This window comes from Brachionichthys hirsutus, chromosome 2, assembly GCF_040956055.1.
Source record: "Brachionichthys hirsutus isolate HB-005 chromosome 2, CSIRO-AGI_Bhir_v1, whole genome shotgun sequence".
Taxonomy (NCBI): Eukaryota; Metazoa; Chordata; class Actinopteri; order Lophiiformes; family Brachionichthyidae; genus Brachionichthys; species Brachionichthys hirsutus.
Genome location: NC_090898.1, coordinates 8891108 through 8905999, shown reverse-complemented (window position 1 = coordinate 8905999; position 14892 = coordinate 8891108).

Genomic DNA, 14892 nt, shown 5'->3' with positions numbered 1-14892 from the left:
CTGGTCTTAACAGGAACCCCGGAGTTCATGGCTCCGGAGATGTATGAGGAGCACTATGATGAGTCTGTGGATGTCTATGCCTTTGGGATGTGCATGCTGGAGATGGCCACTTCAGAATACCCGTACTCTGAGTGCCAAAATGCTGCTCAGATCTATCGCAAAGTCACAAGTGTGAGTCTGACTGGATCACATGGCGCATGTGCGGTGATGGTCATGCGTCTGCCTGTTTCTCTTGTAATTGATTCAACATGCCTTCCTAACTCTATGAATTCAAATTAAGATGACTTTATAATTATTAGATCTAATATCTCTAAATTTAACTGTGTAGTTCTGGCAATTAATTTCTTGGGTATTTTTCTGCAGGGTATAAAGCCAGCCAGTTTTGATAAAGTGAATGACCCAGAGATCAAAGAGATAATTGAAGGCTGCATTCGTCAGACCAAGAGCCAGAGGTAAGCGAGTTTTACTTCAATAGCGTGACATGCTGTAGTGTCTCAAGATGAATTACTGATTACTGATATATATATTTTTATTCTCTTGATAGGCTCTCCATCCGAGACCTCTTAAACCATGCATTCTTTGGGGAGGACACGGGGGTCCGCGTGGAGTTGGCAGAAGAAGACATAGGCACTCGGGACTGTCTGGCTCTTCGGATTTGGGTTGAAGATCCCAAGAAGCTAAAAGGGAAGCACAAGGACAATGAGGCCATTGAGTTCAGCTACGATCTGGAGAATGATAGTGCTGAGGAAGTGGCTCTGGAAATGGTGAGATACCGGAACAATTCTGACCAATAGAAATAGGGTTCATAAGACCCCATGATGTTATAGCGTAGATGGTAAGAAAACATTGATGCTTGAACAAAGCTTAGATTAAGGAAATCTTTCTGCTCATTTATTAGTCATTTCAAGGTATTCTAGATTGTGAAAAGTCATTCTATGCATTAATAATAGTCTCTTTCTTTCAGGTGAAGTCAGGATTTTTCCATGAGAGTGATGCTAAAGTGGTGGGAAAATCCATCCGGGACAGAGTTAATTTGATCAAAAAGTCACGAGAGCGTCGGCAGCAGCAGATCCTGCAGCAGCAGCATGGCTTTGAAGAGATAAAAGACTCCACTCTCACCTCCTGCACCTTTGCTACTGCACCCTGCCTGTCCTCTCTAGGGCCAGGGGCAGCCGGACAGACCCAAGGAGGGCAGGAGCCTGTAGAACTGCCCGAAGTGGACCAGCATGTCAGGCAGCAACATAGTGTCAGTGGAACAACCATTATTCTGCCAGGTAAAGTATGTGCCTTCAACATATATTTCATGGATCAGGGCATAAAGTAAACAGTAAACTTTGAATGAGTAGGATTTCAGTGCCATGTAGTTGATATTTGAATGAACGCATACAGTGTGGAGGGCTACAGCTCTATTTTGTAATTGTCTCTCTCAGAAGGTGATAGCATTGGGTCTGCCAGCTGTGAATCTCATGCAAGTGGACAGAGCCAGGTGTGCTCTCACCAGGGGGGCTCGTACTCCCAGACTCTCCAAACTACGACATCTACATCTGTACGTCTATGTATTGGTTTCAAATTCAGTAAACCTACTTGATTGATTCATGATTTTTTTTTAATCTTTCTTTTTTATTTTTATCACCTTGTTCATTACGTGTTTTTTTGCACTGCAGAGCACGCGTGCAGCAGCTCATCCTCTGATAGTTCCTACTGGTGAGAGCGGAAGCGTTCAAAATGTGCCTATTGGTCAAAGTATTAGTAGGTCTGGCATGTCCACAGGACAAAGTGGAGGGGGACCTGTTGGCCAGATATTTCTTCAGCCCAGTGTGGTTCCACAGGTATAAAGTTTACCTCAACAGTATATTCACAGAAAAATGACAATACTAATTTGTATTAAACTTAAAGCCGTATCTCCAACAAGGGTTACAACCCATTACAATATTGTTATTGATTGCAAAGCTATGTTCTCTCTATTTGCATTTCCCCCCTCAAATAACTATTTACCCAATCGTCCTAATCATCTGATATTACAACAGGGGTTTCTCCAGGACATTATGTAGTAAAGGTGGTAAACTCTATTAGCCCCTCTCTTCGCTATGCTTCACGTACTCATCCGACCCTTTCTACCTGGGGTTTAAATATGCTACTTCTATAAAGTCTATCTAAGTTAATAATTTTAGCTGGGCAGTGTGTATTCATGCGAGGCAGCTCAGCTGCACTCTGATATACTGGGAAACCCCTGTTGTTTGAATTCAATTTGTTGATTGTTGATGCTCTATGCCAAAACTTATTCTTACCTAATTTTTCTACGACTTTCTTTTTCTTCTTCTTTCAACACCAACTATTATCCCGTCATTATCACTGAGCAGTCACAAACACTCCCATCAAATTCATTTGAAATCGCCACTCCCCGAGGTTCAATTGCCCCCTCACAGTCATGCATACCCCCTGTTTCGAAACAAGCACCCCTTAATGTTCTCCCTACATCCATTTCATTCAGTGATCCTGCTGGTCTAGCAGGGACCATTGTCTCCCTTGCTCAGCAGACCCAACCCCCTGCCACTCCCATGAAGCATACTGACATAATTCTCCAGGCAGCACCCCAGCATATACAGCTTGTCATGATCCCTCGGCAGACCATTGTCCCACAGCAACAGATAGGGATGGATCTCCAGTCCTCCGCCATTCAGCAGCAGCTCCAACAGCAAATGGAGGCCCACGCCACTCTGCTAGAAAAACATCAAGGTAGCTCCACTCATCCACCAACAGAGCAGACTGCAGCTCTCCAGGCACGTCAGCATGAGCCGCAGCAGCAGTTCTACGTTCCGCAGCCTGCTCCTCCTGTCCACACAACTCCTCAGCAGCAAGTCGTACCACCACAGACGGGTATGGAGAAGCAATCTATGTTGGTACCACAGTCAGGAGAGCAGCCTCCGATTTACAAGCCTCAAACAATGGGGGAGCCTCGTGAGCAGACCATGATACAACGGCAACAACAACAGCAACCTATATTACCACAGCAACAATTACAAGCTTTACTACTTGAGCAACAGACGCATGTCCAGCAGCAGCAGCAGAGCCAACTACAACAACATCAATTGGAGCAGCAGCAAGCCATTTTACGCAAGCAATTATTGGATCAGCAGCAGCAGCAGATTCTTTTTCGGCAGCAAGAGCAGCAACAGAATGGGCTTTCACAGCAGCAGTTAAAGCAACTGCAGCAGAGCCAGTTATATCAACCAATTGCCCGACACCAAGCTGGAATCCAAAAGGAGCCAGAGAAACAACAGGAGCCACTTCATCAGACTCAACAGCAACAGGATCAACAATTACAACCGCACACCTTACTCCAACAAATGGAACAGCAGCATCAACAGGCACTAATCCAGCAGCATTTGCAACAGCAAGCTGTTTTACAACAGCAGCAGCTAGAGCAGCAAGTGCAGCTACAGCAGCGGCAACAAGAGCAGCATCAAGCGCAGCTCAAGCAACAGATGGAGCAGCAGCAGCAAGCCCTGTTGCAACAGCAGCTGGAACAACAGCATCAGCAGCAAGTCCTGTTACAGCGACAGCATGCAGAGCGACTGCAGCAGCAGGCCCTGGTGCAGCAGATTCAAGAGCAGCAGCAAGCAGCCATTGTTCAACTTCAGCAAAGTGAGACACAAGAAACTGTCCTTATTCCACAAAGTGACAGTAAGACGCAGGTTCAGCAGCAGCAGCCGACTGATACGGAGCAGACGCAGCTGAACGCCAGTCAGTTTCCCCTTCACGCCACTCTCACAAAGCACCAAGTGGTAGAGCAGCAGCAAGTGTTTGCTAACCAGGCTTCTGTAATGGAACCTCATATCCAAGTTGGAGCGCCTGCCGCCATTGATGCGATTCAGCACCAAACACAAAATGTCTCACAGTCCCAGGTAACCATGGGCATTCATCCTGCGAAGATCCTTACTCAACGAGGGCAAAGTGAGGCTCATCCACAGGGTCATGGCCAGGCGCCGGTCTGCTTGGTAGCCCAGACCACAGTGCAAGCGGCTCAAGCTGTGATGGAAGCCCAAGGACCTCCTCCAGCATCAATCGTCCAGCGACCGCCCCGCATCATCCAAACTCAGCAAATTCCTTTGCAGACTAGTTATCCAGGACCTGCCACTCCCACACAGTGCCGAGGAAATGCTCAGACAGTAATCCATGATCAGCCTCTGCACCTGGCTATCAGTCAGTCCCAGCCACCACAAGCTGCCGTACAGACTCAAGCGGCATTCCCCTCCATTCCCAATCAGATCCAGCAACATACCCAAACAGCAGTCCAGTTGCAAGGTCCGACTGCTGCCGGCCTTCTGGCATGCCAGTATGTTGCTCAGCCAGCCCACCAAGCCATGCCATCTGTACAACAGGATATAATTCATATTGCACAGCAGCACCAGCAGACGACTCTGTCTTCTGTTTCAGCTGCTGGTGTGGGACTGGCAACCGATTTCACTTCTGCTGTTGACCCTGCAAACTTTGTTCCATCATCTCGTCCTTTGCTGCAGACTGGGCAAGCTAATGTTTCAGGACAAACAGCACTACATCCAGCTGTTCAGGCCCAGCAGCAGTCCCTAGGATGCACAGCTGGACCTTCAGTCATCCAGCCCATCTCTCAGTCAAATGGGCAGTATCAGCAACAGCTCCAGAATCTTTCTCAAGTGCAACAACAACAACAACAACAACAACAACATGTTGCACCTTCTCCACAGGCACAAATACTGTCACAGCCCACAGCCACTCCCACCCAGCAACCACTTTTTTCAAAACAGGCTTTGATACCCCTGGAGGAGGGTCATTTTTCAACACCGCCTGCTTTACATCTTGTGAACCACCCCCCTGTGCAGATAGCCCCCAGTAATGTGGCCAGACCTCAACCTCAGAGCAGGACCCTGCCCCTCTACAGTCATATAGTGACAGGTGGCCCTCCGTCACCTCAGCATCAAGCCACACATATGCTGCCCGCTCACACACACACACAAACCAGCATTCAAGCCCAAACAAACTGTCAGACTCAGACACGCATTCAGGCACAGGCACATTCTCAGACCCAGACGCACACTGAGACACCTCCTGCTGAACAGCCTGTCCTATCCCACACTGTCTTCCCCACACAGCAAAAGCCCCTCAGCCCCTCTTGTACCTCTTGTCCTTCAGCATCTCTTCCATCCTTATCATCCCATAATCCTGCTACTGCCCCCATGCCAGACCTGCCTTCAACTACTCCAGAAACCCAGGTAACCATTCCAGCACAGACCGACTTTATAACCACCTCCCCTCCGCCTGTCACTATTCTACAATCGTTTGATTCTAATGCCCCCAAACTGCCCCAAGCCTTCCTGCAAGACTGTGGCCTTTCCTTGCTGGTTATTGCTCAGGTACAGGAAGATTATAAACTGTTTTGGTAATGAAATTATTATTATTTTTTTACCTGACAATAATGTTATCCAAAAATGTAAAAAACAATCTTTAACCATGTTTTTTTCAATTAAAACTAACAATATTTACTATGTAAAATAAGAGTACAGTCATACCTTTCTACAAAGACCAATTAAGAGATTGATAAGAGTGGTCACATGGGATAGGTGGTCTATTTCTAATCTTAAGATTTATTTGAGTTATTTGGTTTCTGAAAATCATCCCAGACCTCAAAAGTGTTATCTTGTGATGCCGCAGGTTTCTGCAACCTGTTCCATCTTTTACAAACAACATCTCCGTTTATATCCTTTTGGTAAATGTGTCTGGGATCATCACACTTTCTCCTACTGTGCTGTTAAAAGCAATACTAGATATTTTTGAGGCAAGTCTCCAGCCAGTCGCTGGAAGCTTTGCAGTGGCTTTACAATAGCCCTCAGTGAGCTTCAGGGCCTGTTGCTCAAAATACATACGGGGGGTCGTCGACTTACGACCTATGTGTGTCGCAACAGTTTCACTTTACGGCCGAACTCGTCTTGTTTTTTGTCTGTTTATGAGGTGTTTTTACGACATACCAGAAAGCGAGCGAGCGAATCGAGTGTGCAGCCGTTTCTGCCGTCTCACCCACGATGTCTACCGAGAGGAAATTGTCTCTCTCTACTCCGATATTTCCCTTATCGTGACGCAGCATAATATACTTACGGTAACTTAACATGGGCCGACTTACGACCGAGTCGGCATACAACAAAACCCTCGGAACCAATTGTGGTCGTAAGTCGACGACCCCCTGTAGCTGGATTGTTGTAGTGAGTTGCAGAAGAACATCAGTCAGTTTATTGCCTGGTTTCATTCAAGTATTTTTCTTCCTGCTGCTTGGAGTTCTGTTTTTGTAGCTGATTCTCTTTCTCTTGTGAGAGTAAACGATGAAATGTTGTCCAGTAAGGTTCCACTTTGTGCAGCTAGTCATGCACTGTTTAGCTGAATGCTGAAAAAGAAAACGGTGGTGCATGGTCAATATTGGCAGTGATTCCTACCTGCAGGTCCCCTAATGGGCTGGTTGTGTTGGACTACTGGATTTCCTATAATATGTTGAACTTTAAGATTAAGTTGCTGCTCAGTAAAACAGGAGGGTGAGAAAGCAGTCGTTGTGAGCAGGGTGTAAGACGTGCTCATTACTCCAGGTTTGACTGTATATTCATACAGCATTAAATGCGCTATTAAATTTAGCACCATCAATTATTATATTAGAGATTTTGCTTACATTTCATGTTGGTAATGTTATTTGTGTTTTTTGTTCTTTGTTCCTTTACACTTCCTTTGTGACTGTATTCATGTTACTCTCCAGGGTGGTCCATACCTGTCAAGTACAGAGGGTCATTCTTCGTCAGGGTACGTCTGATGTCATGTCTGATAGAAATAGTTTGTAGTCATGCTGTATGTCCGTTCACACAAACAAAACTTATTCGATTTGTGATACTGTGAGCTTCTGAAAGGATTCATTTGGAAACGGCTTGATAAGATAAAAGAACATACAAAGCAAGTCTAGTAAGACAAATGAATTCAGATTCTTATGTCAAACTTAAACTCTGTATTTGTTTGTTCTTTTTACTTTTAAAACTCTTCAGAGTTGGATTTTCAAACTCTCTTGGCTGGAATGTGTGTCAAAATACGGCTGTAGTTATAAATTACATTCCAATGGGAGCGCCACTGCCTTGTTGGAGAAAACATACCAGCTTGTATCTATTAAACACAAGCATGTATTTACTTGTACAGCTCTCTTCAAAAGGTCTTTCCTCTGACTCAGCTTTTATTTCTTGCTCAGTTTGCAAGGATGCTACTGTTGACATTTATAGCTACGCAAAGTACTACTATAGGAAACAACTTTATTATACTGAGACGGAATGCATACTGGAGCATCTACATTATGAACACTGCAATGCAGCATGATTTTATAATGTGCAAATAACATTTGCACTAATTTGTTTGCAACCTCTCACAGACAATAATAATAAAAAGAAAAGCTGTATTTAGCCTTCTGGCCTGATAGCATTTGACTGATAGAATCTTTCTTGCAACTATTGTAACATGTTATTTGCTATTACCGGTAAATATTTTCATATTCGAACTCCAATAATCAGTTGAAGTTTTATGATCAGTATTTATGGACCACTCATGAATTTGATTAATACTTTACTGAAAGAACATGTTTATAGGATTAGAATGAATATTACCAATTCTTAAATCACAAGTCCTTTTCTTTGTATGTATTACTACCCATACCTTAAATGTGAGTAAGAGTCTCTTGTGCTCATATGCTTGTGTTTTGTTTTTAAGATTGTGTGTTTTAAAATAATCTCATCAATGGCATTTTAATATAAATTGTTAGTGCATATATACATGTTTGATTTTGTTCGTATTTTCAGTGGCTCACAAAGCATTTACAGGACATGATCAGTGTCTTGCACTGGGACCGGTCCTTTTGCAGGACTTTGCAGTGACAACACTTCTATATTACCTTCCGCAGATCTGTTCCAGTTAATGGAGAGGAAACTCTTCATCTCTTGGCCAATGGGAAGCTAGAAAAAATAAAGAATCAAAGAAGACCTTCTTACCAGAAGCCTGAGAAAGTTTTGCATCAGTTTCAGCTGACCATGCTGCAGGTCTTTCACAGCAACTATGAATCGCACATTTGTATCTATACTGTACCTATAGGATTTGAAAAGGACAAGAATATGTCTTATTTTCGCTAGGTTTCTGGCAGTGGGGACAACATGGTGGAATGCCAGTTGGAGACACATAGTAACAAGATGGTGACATTTAAGTTTGACTATGAAGGGGATGCACCAGAGGACATTGCAGATTACATGGTAGGTCTACTCATTTATTATCGTAGCCTGGCTCTAAATAGATAAAACATTTTTTTTTTATAATTACTATTTGGTTTGTTGGGAACTTTTTTTTAAGGTGGAGGAGGACTTTGTCCTTGATGAAGAGAAAGAGAAATTTGTTGAAGAGCTGAGAGCCATAGTCAAGAGAGCTCAGGAAATTCTCCTGACACATTCACTGGTATGTTACTTTCAATCTGCCTCCTCCTGTTCTTAATTTCTTTTATACGTTTTTAAGTGCATATTGATTTATTTGCATCTGTATTTCTATATTAGACTGGAGCAACTGACCAGCTGCATATGAGCAGTCTTACAAGCTCTTCAGGTGATTTTATTTATATATATGTGCATTATATATACAGGTGTGTATATATATATATGGTATATAGATTTCTTTTATATTTATATATGAAATATATGTGTATATATAAGAATACAATTTTGCATATTTCTTTGTTTATCCACAAAAAGTTGCACCACACAATGAAAAAGGCAAATTTTCCATGAGTAGTAAAATATCCTTCTGGTTTCCAGTAGACTCGGCGCCCCATTCTTCACCGGTTGGTCGCTGGCGCTTTTTTATCAACCAGACCATCCGCCATAGAGACTCCATATCCAGCCAGGGAGCAGAGGCATCGCCTTCCACTTCAGAGACAAGGATTCCCCAGTCTCCGAAGACAGAGAAACGTGAGTCATGTCCAGGTTAGTTTTAATGCTCAATTTGTTTTGCCATTTTTAGTTATGCTTTGAAAAGTTCCGATTTTAAGTTGCAAAATCCAATGACAAGTGGTAAATAAGAAGAGGATTTTTGTTCATTTAGTGGTATCATTGTTCTCTTCAAGAACATACAGTATTTGCAGAATGTGTGTAAACGTACTAGTTAACTCTTTAACATTACTAACAACGTGTTATTTTCTGCAGCCGTAGAAACGGAAGGATCCCAGAGTATGCAGCCGTTGGCTGGCATGGCCTATCCCTCTAGCCAGATCCTTTCTGCCACCTCCCCTCCAGTGTCCGCTGTCTCAGCCCCTGTCTCCGTGGCCCCCTCAGCCCCCACCGCTCCGGTTCCTAACACGAATACCTCTGAAAGCATCATTGCCCCATCCTCTACTCACGAAGCCGCTGTCCCTGCTGCTGCTTCAAGTGGTCTTGAACAGCTCACCACAGCTTCCCTTGACCAAATTCCCATTGTTCCTTCATCCATTTCAATGCCAGCTGCTGCTAACCTTCCCCCCATGTCGGCTGTTTCTACTATTGTGTCTCCCACACCATCCACTATTCTGCCAGCTGTTGTTTCTGGAACCAGCAGTCCAATTATGGGTCAAAGTGGAGGGGGTGCGATTATATCTGAGGACGCACGGTCGTGTGTGCCTCCTGCGGAAAGGTCTTCGATCTCATTACATTCCCCTCGAGTGGCTGGTGTTGCAGTGATTCAGCATTGCACGGAGCAGCAGCAGCAGCAGTCACTCCCCCAAACGGCTCAGCCGCAGCTTCAGCTACAGCCTGCACTCCATCAACAGGTACCTGCAGTTCAACAGCAACTGCAGACAATGCAGCCCGAACAACAGGCACAGCAGATACGGCAGGCAGTCCAGCTACAGCATCTACAAACACAGCATCAAACGTATCAAGATCAACTTCAGCTGCAACCAGAAGGAGCGCTGCAGCAGTCTATGCAGCAGCTCCAACATCAGCAGTTGATGCAGAATCAAATGCCAGCTCAACAACAACTGACTGAGGTGTCTGGTCGTACGGAGTTGGTACAACAGTCTTTGCCTCTTCATCAATTTCTGCCCCAAATGCCCCTGCAGCAGACACAACAGCCATTCCCACAACAGCAAATGCAACAGTATACCCCACAATCGCAACAGCAGACTCAGTTACAGCAGGTTAAGGCATCCCAAGCTGCTGCAGTGCCCCAACAGCAGACCCACATTGATCACCAGCAGCAGCAACAGGTTCACCTACAACAGGCGGTACATTTTCAGCAGCAGCAGCAGTTTGTAGGCTCTGGGGCTTTAAAGCCGGATATGCTTCCCCTGTCAGCTAGTCAACAGCTTCTTCAGCAACAGCTAAATATTAGCCCCGTACTGCAGCAGAACATTCCACAGCAAGTGCAGGTCTCTGCTGAACTCACACAACAGCAGAGGCCGTTACAACGACCTGAGCAGCAACAAGAGATGGTTGTAACCGTAGAAACGCCCCAGAAACAGCCGCATTTTACGCTGCAGAAGCAGCCCCCTCTGCAAATGTTCGAATCCGAGTCCACAGGAGAGACAAGTGTCACAGAGGACGCATCCTTCACCCCTTTTCACGCTGCCTCAGATGCTTCTCTGCCACCTCTTCATACAGGTACTTCTGACACTGCCTTGTCTGCCCTCTCCCTCACAATGACGCCATCACCTGCTCAGCCCTCCTCTGTGGCTGAGTCAGATAGCGAGGGTCCCCCCAAAATTGAATTTGGAGACAACCGCATAAAGACTCTCGATGAAAAGCTGAGAAACTTATTGTATCAGGAGTACAGCAGCGGGGCGGCGCTGGCAGGAGGAGCTGCCTCTGGCTCTACATCAGCTGCCTTTGCATCAGCAGGAGGAGCAGAGGAGTCATCTGAGCCACAGTCAATCCACGCCTTATCTTTCCCACCACCTGCCTCTTCCTCAGATACCTCCCGTCACTCTTCGTCCTCCACTACCTCCTCCACTACCTCCCAATCTTCCTCCACCTCCCCTGACCCGGAGAGAGATGAAGTAACAGAGGGACCTTCCTCAGAAGTGCACAACTGTGCAGAGCTGGGGTCGGTAGAGCAACAGCCTGGCCCCATTCTCCCCTCTGCCTCATCCACCCCACCTACTTCTCTTCTGCCTCCCAGTCAGGGTGACTCTGCTGGGCCCCAGAGCCCACCTATTCCAGGAGAACCAATCATTCTTGTGAGTGAAAACAATCCTCTAGATTTTGACTGTTCGTTATTTTATATATTCTATTGATGCTGCAATATTTCTATTTCACTGTCAAACTGTGTAAACAACATTTCCACCATGGTCTTTTTCAGCTGTCTGATATTTGTAATGTTTGAAAGTATCTTCCTTTTAAAGAACTCAACTATACAGCCAGTCTTAATTGTCTTAACTGTTCTAGGCTGTACCCCCAAACTCAAACACCAGTACCGCTGGAGACACGTCGTGGCCCCACAATCAGCACCTGACTCTCCACCGGCACGGACAGCAGAGGCACAATGCAGGAGGTGGATATTTTGGCCTAAACCTGACATGTCCTAGTATCAGAAATCCTGTTAGCAAGAAATCCTGGACTCGAAAATTCAAAAACTGGGCGTGCAAACTGCGCCACTCCACCAGCTTGTTCAAGAAGCCCAGGGTCCAGCAAGGTTAGCGTCCTATTAGGGAGCGAGAGAAAGAGCGAGAAAGAGAGAGAGCGAATGAGATGTTGGGATATGGATCTAAATCTAATATTTAGCACTAGTTTTAACATAGTAAAATAACTCCGTTAACCATCAGGAATTAATAACATTAATGTTAACGAATGTTTATAGCCAATAATCCTGTTTGTGTATTTTGTGTAATAGTATCAGTGTTGACATCACTACATACAATGTTGTTGTTGTTTTTTGTTCTTTCATTTTATTTACTTATTATTTTCTTGGCAGTCTTTCTTTTTGCACGGGTTAGGAACTCGGGGGCAACAACACAGAGGGTGGAAGAATGGTACAGTGTAGGATGAGCGCTGGAGAAAAGCCCAGCTGTGAACCCTTCATATGACACCCGTGTTTATTAGCCTTTCTGTAAGCATTGCCAGCAGCAGCCATCTCGCCTTCTCCCCCCACCCCCCACCTGCTGGGTCGCTGTAGACGGCACCCTGCTACACGCATCATAACACAGATTAGATACAGGATAAATTGCTAAACTAGTATTATGTAATCAGTTGTCATTCAGAATGTCTGTATGTCAGATCATGAAGAATTTGCATTCCTCATTCAGCCATTTCAGTAGATGCATATAATTAGATTACTATTTGATTTCATTTTGCATGGTTATATAGTGTATATTTTTAACATTACTCACTGCTGATGAGCTGCTTTTAGTTTCTGTTGCATATGACAAGGTTTTTTTGGTTGTTTTTTTACATGACCATGTTTTCCAGCAATCTTGTATGTGTTTGTGTCGAATATATAGGGTCAGAGCTTTTTTTTGCACACATGTACACATGCATGAGCACATATGTTATGTGACTAATTATGCATTGATATCTATAACAGGTGTATCAGGCTGTATTTTTATGTTGGTCTCAAATTATCCAGTGGTTATTGCTAACCTAATACAGTAATCCTAAATATCAAACACACTGACCGATATCACTGGGGAGTTGAGCACAGTTTTCAAATGTGAGTTTTGTTATGGTGATCTGGTGAAAGTGGTGAGTCAGTGAGAGTGGATGTGGGGGGGGGTACACTGTTAACATTCAATCATCTCATGCTATGTTTATTTAAATGAAATGGCTCATTATAATTTTAATGAAGTGAGCACTGACAACCCCTTTCCACACAATCATTACATATTTATTTGTACTTCCTGAGTAACTTACACTTATTCTTGATGTGACATTGGCGGCCGACGTCTAACTGTGTACCTTTGTGTCCATGTCTTTGCATCTTGGCCTACATGTTTACATTTGTCTTGCTTCTGCTGCTTTTGTGTGCATCTACATTGTCATTTCGGCGCTCTTTATACCTGTGTCTCTCTGTTCTTGTCTCTGGATCCTTGTCTACCGTTTTGTTTTTCATCCCTTTCTGTTTATCAGATGAATGTTGCAGCAGTCAGGCACTTGGAGATGAGAAGAAAGCGCCACCCGTAAATCCACTTCCATCACGCAAAGGACGATTTCAGGTAAGCGGCACCTCGTGTTTTACTTTGGTTTTACTTTGGCATTTGAACGGCTGTCACCCCCATGAAATTATTTCATTGTCTTCTTCTGTTCATATGATTCCACCATTTTTATTCTTAACTGGGCCAAACTCTATTTTACTTTTAGAGTAGCTCTTTAGAATGATACTGCTCTTTTTAATCTTCTTCTGTTTTTTGACATTTTAGTAAAAATTTTTTGATGCTGTTATTTACTATACATCCCACATCTTGTGCCTTCAGGTGACCCCAGTGCCCCAGTCCTCTCTGCTGAAGGACGCGCCATTAGACCGTGGTAGCACCCACAGGAAAGTGGGACGCTTCTCTGTGACCCAGACCGAGTCTAAGAAAGAAGACAAGCGGACTGACAGCTCCCCCGTGCCTCCTCATTTGGCAAGGGAAAGGAGGCGATCTCGAGCAAAAGAGGGAGAGAAAGAGGAAAGTAAGCGGACCCCATCAATGGCTCACCCGCCTCGAGGTCATGGGCACTGCCACTCGCCCCTGGGCAGCAGCGATGATGATGAGAGTGAGCTGGAGGATGAAGAACTCAGAAAAGAGCTTCACAAACTCAGAGAGAAGTCAGTCGTTATTAAAGAGCATTAACAATGTTTTTCTCTACATTTATCTTTCTCTTTTTCTTGCTTTTTCTTGCTTCCAAAGGAAATCTTGCAACTCTTGTTTACTCCTGTATTTTCTTGCCAGTTGTTTTAATTATATTTTCAGCTCATTATTTTACAGAGACTCAAAATCCTCACATCTTTCTTTCTCTCTGCCATCTCTTCCTCTTTAGGCACATCAGCGAGGTGGTATTCCTTCAGGCCCAGCAGAACAGAGAGTTGCAAGAAATGTACAAACAGCTTCGTTCACTCAAGGACCAAAGGCAGAGTCTGCCCGCCTCCCTGTCCCGAACACTCGCCTTTTCCACAGCAGGTCCAGCCCTCTCTCCCCGTAGGCCCAGGCCAACTAAAATCAAGCTCCGGCCCCGGCCTCATTCTCACATGGATAACAATGGACTTATGCTCTCTGGTAAGACTTTTTATCATCTCATTCACGCTGGCGTTCTTTTCTTCTGCTACTTGGCCTGTATGATTAATTTTAGCTCTTATCTCTCATCTAGGGATCCATCAGTTAAGCAGCTTCTCAGGTGGTGAGCAGAGTAGACTGCCCTGGTGCTGCAATCCAGAGCACCCCACTTCACTGCCTGCTAAAGGGGGTACAGTTTGTCACTGATGTATTAGTACAACAAATAATTCACTGATAGTAAGTGGAACATTTTTAGTATAATTCTTTTTTCTTTTTTTTTTCAGATCACAGTCCTCTCCGAAAAAGCACATTTACTGATGATTTGCACAAACTTGTTGATAATTGGAAAAAGGAGGCAGTGGGCCCTTCGGTGCCCAAGCCCTCTCTCAACCAAATCAAGCAGATTCAGCAGGTTCAGGAGCTGGGAGGCTGGAGCCAGCAGGCGGAGGTAGGACAAAATATACACGCAGATTGTTGGTTTATCATAAATGCAATAATGCATAAATTATTGTTAAGTTGCTTCTGATGACGAGTAGAAAAAGTTTGGGACAAAAAAAGGCAGAAATATTCTGATTTTGAGGATCTGCATGTTTCAGCAGCTGACAGGACCAGCAGCAGTACTCATTTATCTCTTTCATGCAGTT